Genomic DNA, 10,875 nt, shown 5'->3' on the forward strand with positions numbered 1-10,875 from the left:
CAAGCACTAGTCATCCTTGCTGCCTTTGAATTGTGACCAGGGCCACTATTTCCCTCTAGCCATAAGCACTGGTGCTCCTCTTCACGCCGGAACTGTGACCTCAAACTAAATATGGGCAATACAATGGTATCATACAACCACTGCCAGCCAGGGTCCCTTGTAGTCTTTTCTGACCAGTTTCCTAACTCCATTGCTATGTCTGGGCTGAGAGCTCCTGAAAGTGTACTACCGTTCTTGCCAGGGCACTCTGGGGCAACTCCTACTCTGTTGTTCCAGACCTTTCCTGCTTGCCTTTTAAGTTATCTTGGGCTAGAAAAAAACGGCTCACCCAACCATTTTTTGACTCAGCCTCTCCAGAATTAAATTTAAAGCATGATCTTAAAGTTGTTTGGAGGGGAATGTTGGGACAAGCCAGCTGAGTGGCTGCCTCTTCTTTGCCATCTTGATTCTGCCCATATGTTTATTTTTTTAAGACAGTGATAAAAATTTTCTGAAGATAGAGTTGTCTTTACAATGTTTTTAGATTCCAATACATTTTCTCTGTGGTTAGCCAACTGTAAAGTGGAACCGACAATAAATCCCGCAACCACTATAGATATATTTTGAGGTGACACAACTTGAATATAAATAATACTGCTTGAGACACTTTGTTTTTTACCACTTAGAATGTGGCTTGAAAGGTAATCACCTTAAGATGTTCTCTCTCATTCTGCTAAGACATTAGGGAAGTCTTTTAAGAGGCATTCTAGTGAGCCGATTGATTTTTTTTGGGGAGGGGGGATGATTCCACTAATAGGTAACTTCATGAGAATACAGAACATATTCTTATAGAGTGTAAGGGAAAAAATGACTTCTAAAGCTCTCCTTACAACTTACGTGTCATTATCTCTAAGGTATCTTTAGTTCACATAATGTTTATGATCCTATAATCCAATTTGGAGATTTCCCATTATTCATTCTGTCCATTCAATATATATTTTTAAGAACCTACTATGTGCCAGGCACTATGCAAAGCACTGAAGATACAAAGAAATGTCAAAACAAAGAAAAAATCATGCTCTCAAGGAGCTCACAGTCTGGGGGAGGTGGTAACATGCAAACAAGGAACATACAGAGATTACCTTGGAGGTAAGGAACTGTGAAAAGTGAGACAGAGCAGTCAGAGCTGGGAGAGAGAGAGAGAGAGAGAGAGACAGAGAGAGAGACAGAGGCAGAAAGACAGAGGCAGAGAGACACAGAGACACAGAGTCAGAGATAGAGAGACAGATGAGAAGGGGCCAAATTACATGGATAGCAGCAGCTAATGGCGATGCATAGAATCAGGATATGAAGTATCTCGTGCGAGAAACTGCAAAGAGGCAAGTTTCACTGAATTTTAGAATAGATAGATAGAGGGGAGGAAGGTATAAAAGGACTGGAAAGTTAGGAAGGAAACAGGTTATGAAGGGTTTTAAAAGACAAAAAGGTAGGTGGTACCTCCTGACTCCAAGGCTAGGGCTCTATCCACTCCACCACCTAACTGCCCATTATTGCGGTACAAATATATTTATATTGAACTTTCTTTTTTATTATAATTATGTTAATGTCAAAATGATTGTTATTTTCTTATTTGATATTTATGTAGTACTTAAAAGTTTTGCAAAATTCTTGACATGCCTAATCTCATTTGAAGCTTACAACGGTGAGGAAATTTCAGCCCTATTATATAGTTAAGTAAGATGATTAAATTGAGATTCAGAAAGATTGAGACTGTGCATGCTCACATAATTCCTAAGAATCCACAGCAGGATTTGAACACATCTCCTTCCTTCTAAGTCCAGCATTCTACCCATTATGCCATGCTATCTCTCTAAGCATTGGCCTTACAAAACCCCTGTGCTACAGATTGTCTTGTCCTCATTTTATAAATGAGAAAAATGAATCTCAGAATTGACTCACCAACTTCCTCTGGGTCTTTGTGGAGTCATTTTTTAGTCATGCCCAACACTTCATGAGCCCTTTGGGGGTTTCCTTGGCAAAGATGCTGAACTGGTTTGCCATTTCCTTCTCCAGCTTGTTTTACAGATGAGGAAACTGAGGCAAACACAGTTAAGTGACTTGTCTAGGGTCTCATAGCTAGTAAGTGCCTGAAGCCACATTTGAACTCCGGTCTTCCTGATTCTAAGCCCAGTTCTCTCTCCTTTGTACCACCTAGTTTCTCATTGAATTACAGAGGTAGTAGGTGACAAAGCCAAGCATGAAACTCTGGCCTCTTGATTCCAGGTTTAAGAGTTTTCTCACTATGCTACAGACTTCTTTCTTTTAGAATATCAATGTCTCTAGAAAATCATGTGCTTTTATATTTTAAAACAAGAGCTACACTAAAGTTATATGCAAAATTAGAGGGTAAGCCTTTATCAAAACTAGCCAGTGATTAGGAAAATGAAGGATAATGTTACTGATGATATACAAACACACTGGAAGTACTCATTATTTTCACACAGACTCCTAAATAGTTATTCATTTAAATCTTGACCCACTTAATACTCAAATAAACTTGCATTAATATCCACTAGATTATAAGGAACTAGATTAAAATGATCTAATTCATTTCACCTATAAATGAAGTTTTATGTGAACTCAGGCCTCTAGAGCTCGAAGTGCATGCATTTCTTGCTGACCACTGGTGCTCAGCCCTGCTAAAGCTTTACTCAATTTTAACACTAGAAAATTAGTTTAATTTATCAAAGTGTGTGATTCAAAAATACAATAGAATCAGATGCTCCAAAGGGGTATTTTCTGATCAGCATAACACTAATGGATATTCTGTTTTAAATGTGAAATTATTCAATTTAAAATATGTAGAATGACTATCATGGAGCTATATGTATCATGATAGGCACTTATATGTATTTATTAGGTCTGCTACAAAGCCGTCATCTAGATAAAGCACCATGGGAATTTGGAAACCTATCTGAATTAGTCTCCTTCATTACATACACACTGACAGTGGCTCTGAATTAAGCCCAGATATTTGGTACATTTTCAAAGGTAACTGGTATCTATTTTACTCAGACAAAAATGTTAAAAACTTCAGGAAACTGGAAACAAAAAAAAATGTACACTGAAAATCCTTAGTTTAATTTTTGAGACTTTAGATGCCTAAGATAAACAACTTTTAAGAAGATATTTTAAGACACATTACTGTTCTTCATCGATGTATATAATTATTAAAACATCAATGGGGCCTCTGCTTAGAAGCCAGGATTTTTATGTCTCTGGCCAGATAGTAAAGAAACAATGACTCACATAATTATGTGCATAAATAAATATTCCTTGATAAATATAATTTAGAGGCCTGGTGTTTTTGGAATGAATATAGTTTCCTTCTAGAATTTTTGACCTTGCATTATCTAATCCCTATTTATCTAAGTGATGATTCATAAGGATTCATAAATGAAACTATATTCAAATATTGAATCCCATCTGATGACAGGCCTATGTAATCATTTCAATGGTAACATAATGAAAAATATGGAGGATTAGACATTTCCTCCAAATTTCATGGCATTTCAAACTTCTCCAAAATAAGAGTTATGTACATGAGACAGCACAATTTCAGCTGTTTCCATGGTCTAAAGTACCAAGAACTCTAATGTGGTAATAACCTGATGAACTAACCCCAAGAAGGCTAATCTCTAATTCCAAAGACACTCACTTCTCACTCCAGCCAAAACATTTTGGCAGGCCTTCACAAGCTGATCCAAAGGCTCTTAATAGAAGGCAATTCTCCCCTTCCTCTCTTCTCCCACAAAGTTACAGAAGACCAAAAGACTCTGGTTGGAAATGCAGTGTGGCAACATTCTAAGGTATAGTAGTACTAAGCTATAGTATTGAAGGGAGAATGGAGGGAATTCAGACAAGATGTTAGCATATATAGTGGATATAGCAGGTCTGAAGGAAAGGATACTCACATCCAGCTGGAGCCAGTTATTTCCCCCTAATAATCACTTAGGTCAACTTATCTATCAGTAAACATTTATTAAATACCTACCATGTGCTGGCTACTGTGCTAAGACAGTCTTTTCCCTCAATGATCTTACAATCTAATGGGGGAGACCTGCAAACAAATATATACAAAGAAAGCTACATACAGGATGAATAGGGAAAAAAAATAAGAGGTAAGGCACTGGAATTAAGAGGAACTTAGAGAAGGCTTCCTGTAGAAGGTGGGATTTTGATTGAGACTTAAAGGAAGCCAGGGAGGTCTGTAATCAGAGAGAAGAGGGAGGGCATTCTGGGAATGTGGGATAGCTAGAGAAAATGGCCAGACCTGAGAGAGTAATTGTCTTATTCATGGAACAGTAGGGGCCCAGTGTCACTGGATTCAAGAGAACATATCCAGAAGTAAGGTATAAGAAGATGGAAAGGTAGAAGGGTTATGAATGGCTTTAAATATCAAATGAGCACTTTATATTTGCTTCAGGAAGCAACAGGAAGCCACTGGAGTTTATTGAGTTGGGGGTGGTGACTTGATCAGACTTTGATTTACAAAAATCATTTTAGTGGCTGACTGGAAGATGGATTGGTGTGATGAATGATTTCAGGCAGGCAGACCCACCAACAGACTACTGTAATAATCTAGGCATAAGTTTATGAGGGCCGTACTAGAGTAGTGGTGGTATTAGAAAACAGAGTGGGAAGGTGAATGGATAAGCCTTGGAAACAGATTGGATATAGGTGTCTGGATAGGGTGAAAAATAATGAGGAATCCAGGATGGTTCCTGGTTATGAGCCTGAGGGACTGGGAGAAGGGCGGTGCTTTCTATAGCAGCAGGAATGGCAGAAGGGGAATCTTGTTTAGACGAAGAGAATGAGTTCTGTTTGGGACATATTGAGTTTAAGAAATATACTGGACATTCAGTTCAAGATGTCTGAAAGGCAACTGGAGATGTGAGATTGGATGTTACCAAAGAGATTGGAGTAGCATAGGTAAATTTGAGAATCATCAGTGTAGAGTTGGCAATTAAATCCAAGGGAACTAATGTGATAAACAAGTGAAGCGGTATATAGGGAGAAAAGAAGAGAGCCCAGGACACAACTAGGAGAGAGTGGTGTCCTAAAAACCTAGAGCAAAGATAATTTCAAGGAAGAGAGTATTGTAAACAGTGTCAAAGCTGCAGATTGGACAAAAAGAATGATGATTAAGAAAAGAGCCTTTTATTTGGGAACAGAGACCATTAGTAACTTGGAAAGAGAAATTTTGGTGGAATGATAAGTTGAAAGAGCAGATTTTAAGAAGATAAAAAGAGAGTAAGAAGAGAAAAAGTGGAGGCATATATTGTAGATAGCCTTTTTGAGAAGCTTAGGTACAAAAAAGCAGAAGAGATATAAAATAATATTTAGCTGGAATGAAAGGATCAAGTGAGGGCTCTTTTTTCATGATAGGAGGAAAATGGGCATGTTTGTAGGTAGTAGATGTACTAAAAAGGTAGGAATAGCAGTGGTGGCAGTCTTTTGGAGGAGATGGAATGGAATGGGATCACTTGAATAAGTAGATGGGTTAGCTTTGGTAACGAGTAAGGCTACATCATCTTATGAGATAGGCGTGAAGGAGGAGAAAGAGGCAGAAGGCCCCTATGTGATACTAGATGGGGAAGAGGGGAGAAGGAGTTCACATGAACAACTTCATTTTTTCCTATAAAATATTAAGCAAAGTTCTCAGCTGAGAGAATGGGGGGAGGGATAGCCATGAGAATTTTTTTTAAATTTTAATTTATTTTTTACTATTTAATATTTTTAGTTTGCAACATTGATTTCCACAAGATTTTGAGTTACAAATTTTCTCCCCATTTCTACCCTCCCCCCCCACTCTAAGATGGCATATATTCTGATTGCTCCTTTCCTCAGTCTGCCCTCCCTTCTGTCACCCCACTACCTCTGCTTATCACGTTTCCCCTTATATTCTTGTGGGGCAAGATAGATTTCTATACCCTATTGCCTGTATATCTTATTTCCCAGTTGCACATAAAAACAACCTTTTTGGGTGTTTGTTTTTAGAACTTTGAGTTCCAAATTTTCTCTCTTCTTCCCTCCCTACCTACCCTCCTCGAGAAGGTAAGCAATTCAACATAGGCCACATATGTATTATTATGCAAAACACTTCCATAATAGTCATGTTTTGAAAGAGTAACAATATTTCCTTCCATCCTATCCTGTCTCCCTTTATTCAATTTTATCCCTTGACCCTGTCCCTTTTCAAAAGTGTTTGCTTTTGATTACCTCCTCCACCAATCTTCCCTCCCTTCTGTCATTCCCCCCACTTATTCCCTTCCCCCCTACTTTCCTGTACAGTAAGATACCCAATTGAGTGTATATGCTATTCCCTCCTTAAGTCAAATCAATAAGAGCAAGATTCACTCATTCCCCCTCCCCTGCCCCCTCTTCCCTTCCAACAGAACTGCTTTTTCTTGCCACTTTTATGTGAGATAATTTACTCCATTCAATCTCTCCCTTTTACCTTCTCCCAATATATTCCTCTCTCACCCCTTAATTTTATTTTGTTTTTTTTAGATATCATCCCTTCAGATTCAACTCACCCTGTGCCCTCTGTCTATATGTATGTATGTTTGTGTATATATATATATATATATATATATATATATATATATATATATGTATGTATGAATGTAAGTATGTATATTCCCTTCAACTACCCTAATACTGAGAAAGGTCACAGCATGTGTAGGAGCAAAGATCACAAGGCCAAATTTTGGCTGAGTATGATAGATGATACAGCCCTGAGGCTAGGGATTCGAGAGAGGGGAACAGCATAGAATTGAATTGGTCACCAAGAGATAAAAATTAGGAGAAGAGGAGATAGTGGCAAGTACAGGAGAGATGTTCCAGGAGATAATTGAGAGGTCAAGGAATTCGAGATCACAGTATGGACTAAAAGTAAGAATTTGTAAGAAAAGACAGGGGGAGATGTGAAGTCAATAAATTATGGTCAGATAAGGGAATTTCAGAGTTCCTGAAGAAATAAGTGGTACATTTGTGTGTGGTGGCAAGTTCAAGGGTATGACCATCTTTCTGTGTGACTGCAATTTGTAGGTGGGTATGTAAGTAGGCAAAGATCAATTTCAGTGAAATGTGAACTGTCCCGATGTGGGAGGAATCTGAGCCAGTTTTGAGATTCAGCCCATGGGCAAACAATCATTAAAATGGGAAAGTGCCTGAAAATGAGCAATAGAGAGAAACAGAAAAAAGTGAAATTACCCAAGAAGTTAGGAGGAAGAAAACTCAGTTAAAGACCTTGTTCAAAAAAGAAGATAAGGGGGCAGAGCCAAGATGGCTGCATGAAGGCAGCGTCTTACCGGAGCTCTCTCACAAGGTCTGTCAGATTCCTATAAAAAAGTGAATTTGAGCAGATTTGAGAGAGTCAGAAACAGCGAGGAGTCTGCGTGGGGCAAATTTCCGAGCCGGGAGAGTCTGAAAGGCTGGAGGCACGAACCTGTAGGCTTGGAGAGTGCTTGGTGTGGAGCCGCTCCAGACCAAGGCGGAAGCGGCTGGCTGGGAAATCCACGTGGGAGACAGGCTGGGAGAAAGCTGGGCACCCGAAACTGGCGGAGATCCCCAGGCCTCCGACCACAGGATGGGAGTCTGTGGAAGTGACGAGAGGCAGCGCAACGCCACTGGCCGTGAAACACCGACTCTGGAGGCTTGCAGCCCAAACGTATGAAACGCAGTTTCTTGAACTTTCGGGAGGCATAATGACCAGGTAAAGGGCTCTAGTCCCTCCCCTCCCCACCCAGAGAATTCCTCGGGGGTAAAAAAAAAAAGAATGCTGGAACTGAGCAGAAAGTAGTAGGGCTTCAGTGGTCACATAGTAGAAGTTCATCAGTCCCAGAGGGGCAGAGTAGGCAGGGGTCAATGCCAGGAGCTCAGATGTAACCTTGCTCCCCCAGGGGAAGTGCCAGACATCAGCTCAAACAACAAACACCTGAGACCATTGCTGATAAGCAAATGCTGGAGAGCACCCATAGGGAGTGAGAAGCCAGGGAGCCAGACCCCTCCCCCACACCTCAGGAAACTGAAGGCTATAATTCTAGACTCACAACCGCCAGAATAAGAAAGCTGGGACAGAAAGCCCTGAGGCCCAAAGGTAGAAATTTGTTGTAAAGCCAGGAAAAGGCAAACCAACATGAAGAAGAACACAAAAAAACCGAGGACAATAGATTCTTTTTATGGAGACAGGCAGGATCAAAATACCAACATAGAAGAAGAAAGCAATGACAGTGTAGATACATCGGATACCTCAAAAGGTGATATAAACTGGTCTCCAGCCCAAAAAGCACTGCTGGAAGAGCTAAAGGAGGATTTTAAAAACCAAATTAGGGAGCTAAAAGAAAATATGGAAAAAAAGATTGGCGAAATGGCTACAGAGATTCAGAATCTAGAGAGAGAAAATGACACCCTGAGAGGTAAAATCAACCAATTGGAAAAGGAGACTCAAAAGCAAAATGAAAGCACTAACACATTAAAAATTAGACTTGAGCAAGTGGAAGCTAATGAATCTATGAGGCACCAAGAAGTAGTAAAACAAAACGTAAAGACTGAAAAAATAGAAAAAAATGTGAAATACCTGATTGGGAAAACAACTGACCTGGATAATAGATCCAGGAGACACAATTTAAGAGTTATTGGTCTACCGGAAATTCACGATAAAAAAAGAGCCTTGACAGTATCTTCGAAGAAATTATCAAAGATAACTGCCCAGAGGTCCTAGAACCAGAGGGCAAAATAGTCATTGAAAGAATTCACCAATCACCCGCTGAAAGAGATCCCAAACTGAAAACACCAAGAAATATTATAGCCAAATTTCAGAGCTATAAACTCAAGGAGAAAATACTGCAAGCAGCGAAAAAGAAGCAATTCACATGTCGTGGAACTACAGTCAGGATCACGCAGGATCTCTCAGCTTCCACATTAAAAGACAGGAGAAATTGGAATATGATATTCCAAAGGGCAAAGGAGCTGGGACTACAACCAAGGATCAACTACCCAGCAAAACTAACCATGATTTTCCAGGCAAGGTGATGGACATTCAATGAAATAAGGGAATTCCAGACCTCCCTGATGAAAAGGGCAGAACTCAATGGAAAATTTGATCTCCAAATACAAAATTCAAGAGAGACATAAAAGGGTAACCAGGGGGAAAAACCCTACAAACCTTATTAACCAATAAGGGCAGGTTGTTTACATCTTTATGTGGGATTATATCATCTTATGTATGTTTTATACATACATACATACATATATATATATATATATATATATATGAAAGTCAGTCTTGAGAATGGTACAGCTATTATGACAATTGAAAGGGATATACATAGGTTGTGAATGCCTGCATAAATTAACTGATGTAAAGATATAAAATACAAGTAAGAGATATAAAGGGAGGGTTATGAGAGAAGCAGTAAGGAGGTAGTAAAAAAGGGTAAATTACACCAAATGAAGTGGCACAAAAACATATTATAGTAGAGGGAAAGAAGGGAGGGAGAAGAGCAATATTTGAGCTTTACTGTCATCTGATCTAGTTCAAGAAGGGAATAACATACCCTGATAAGTTTAGAAATCTAACTTGTCCTATGGGAAGTAGGAGGGGAAGGGGGGAAAAAGGGAGGGGGGTGGTCATAAGGGAGAGGAGAAGTAGCAAGTGGGAAACGGTAAGATAAGGGAGGGGAATAAAGAGGGAGGGTTAACTGAGGAAGGCGGCAGTCAAAAGCAAAACTTTGTTGAGGAGGAGAAGGGGAAAGGGAGAAATAAAACATAAACAGGGGGAATTAGGATGGAGAAAAAGATACAGATAGAAATCATAACCCTGAACGTGCAGGGGATGAAGATTCTCACAAAACAGAAGCAGATAGCAGAATGGATTAAAAACCATAATCCTACAATATGCTGTTTACAAGAAATGCATTTGAAACAGGGGGATACACACAGGGTAAAGGTAAAAGATTGGAGTAAAATATATTGTGCCTCAGCTAAAGTAAAAAAATCAGGTGTAGCAATCCGAATCTCAGACAAAGCAAAAGTAAAGATAGATTTAATTAAAAGAGATAAGGAAGGACATTATATCCTGCTAAAAGGCACCATAAACAATGAAGCAATATCATTGCTTAACATATATGCACCAAGTGGTAAGGCATACAAATTCTTAGAGGAGAGGTTAAGGGAGTTACAGGAAGAAATAGACAGCAAAACTATAATATTGGGAGACCTCAACTTCCCTCTGTCTGAACTTGATAAATCTAACCTCAAAATAAATAAGAAAAAAGTTAAGGAGGTAAACAGAATTTTAGAAAAGGCATATATGAGAGACCTCTGGAGAAAACTGAATGGGGATAAAAAGGAATATACTTTCTTCTCAAAAGTACATGGCACATACTCAAAAATTGACCATGTACTAGGGCATAAAAACGTCACAATCCAGTGCAGAAAAGCAGAAGTAGTCAAAGCATCCTTTTCAGATCATGATGCAATAAGAATCATTTTTAATAAAGAACCATGGAAATATAAGCTAAAAACTAATTGGAAACTAAATAATTTAATTCTAAAGAATGAGTGGGCCAAAGAACAACAATTAATAACTTCATTCAGGAGAATGAAAATAATGAAACAACATACCAAAACTTATGGGATGCAGCAAAAGTAGTTCTTAGGGGAAGTTTTATATCCCTAAATGCCTACATGAATAAAATAGGGAAAAAGGAGATCAATGATCTGGGCATACAGCTGAGAAAGCTAGAAAAAGAGCAAATTGAAAACCCCCAATTAAATACCAAATTAGAAATACTGAAAATCAAAGGAGAGATTAATAAAATTGAAACC

This window comes from Trichosurus vulpecula, chromosome 7, assembly GCF_011100635.1.
Source record: "Trichosurus vulpecula isolate mTriVul1 chromosome 7, mTriVul1.pri, whole genome shotgun sequence".
NCBI classification, from domain to species: domain Eukaryota; kingdom Metazoa; phylum Chordata; class Mammalia; order Diprotodontia; family Phalangeridae; genus Trichosurus; species Trichosurus vulpecula.